This window comes from Macadamia integrifolia, chromosome 11 (genome assembly GCF_013358625.1).
Source record: "Macadamia integrifolia cultivar HAES 741 chromosome 11, SCU_Mint_v3, whole genome shotgun sequence".
Classification (NCBI taxonomy): domain Eukaryota; kingdom Viridiplantae; phylum Streptophyta; class Magnoliopsida; order Proteales; family Proteaceae; genus Macadamia; species Macadamia integrifolia.
The window spans coordinates 25,793,634-25,795,157 of record NC_056567.1 but is presented as its reverse complement, the minus strand read 5'-3'; positions in this window follow the sequence as shown (position 1 = coordinate 25,795,157).

The window sequence follows — 1,524 nt, the reverse complement described above, 5'->3', positions numbered from 1 at the left end:
ATTGGACAAAGACAGGTATAACAATGGGAAGGAAGTGATTTCGGAGAATCCGAACGAAGAGGAAAGATTGGTAGAGCGAGAATTCTGCAACTAAATGGGGTTAAGGCTACAGAAGAAGGAACGAAGCAAGAGCTCAACAAAGAAATCAAAAGAGAGAAGAGGGAGAAGGTGAAGGTGGAGACTTAATCTCTCTTTTGCACTTCCAGATGTGTCCCTGTCGCTCACATCTTCACTGAATGGATCCTCCTGCTCCTCCCAAACCAGCCAGTAGCACTCAATCATTGGCTCCATCGAACAACTATACTGTCTATACACGAAATGTGAGCTTTGACGACTTCATAGCTGCTTCGCTCTCCTATTCTTACTCTCCCGTTCTCTCACAACCCATGTTGCTCACTCACTCGCAACTCCACCGAGAACTATGAATACTCAGTTAGGAGTCACCGAAGAGATACTGACCAGATTTGGTACTGTGGAGAGGGAACTAATGGATCAGTTCATAGTCGGTTCAGGCCCGTCGGTGAAGACGGCGTTGCGTTGTTAAATAACAGTGGCGGAGGAGGCGCCGGTGGTTTTCGGGTTATCGATTTGGGGATGGGTTTTTTCCTATTGTGGTTGGGGATTTATTATTAGGTATTTCACCTTTTTAGCAAGGGCATTTTGGTATTTAAAATTTATATAATAACTGACATCAGCATATTAAGTATATTTCGTAACAGCAACTAACGGTAGGGGGTCTGTGTATAATTTGGTGAAATAGATGGGGTGTCTCTATAATAATGGCATTCTTTAGGGGGTGGCACTGTAAATTACCCTAAATATTATTATCATATGAAAACAATGCATGACATGGTAACTATGTCAGCAATCTCATTTGTGAACTTACTAAAAAAGCCTCGTATCTCATTAAAACCGATCCCCACCCTTGTTTTGATCCCCCCGCTAGTTTTCAAGATTTTAGAAGGGTTTCTCATCTTTTATACTCTCCCTTCCTGAAATATATCCCCTCATAAAATTTTCAAGATTCTATAAGATCTTTAATTATGTTAGATATATTTTCACTCCCATAATTTTTTTTTTTGTATGAGATCTTATATAACAGTTCTAGTTTGGTCTTTCTATATCTCCTAACTCTCACTGAGGATTTGGCGGGAAAATTGAAAAAAAAAATCCCCATTAAAATATTGGCGGGAAAAAATATCATATATAATAATTAAGTGGAGACTTTTCTATAATGGCATGATAAGAACTAAGAAAGAATCTGCATATTAATTATTTTAATGAGGGTGGAAATAATATCATCTATGTGATCCACATGAGATTTACATGATCAAGAAAGAAGAGAGTGTTAGTATGAAACTTGTATATTATGTGAATAGATATAAAGGAATCTATGAAATGACAGCAAGTAACAATTTATTTCTTAATTTAATACATGTATATTATTTTTATAAAAATAACATTTGAGAAGCCTTCTCTCATCCCTAATACCATGACACTCAATGCTTCTCTAACCCCCCCCCC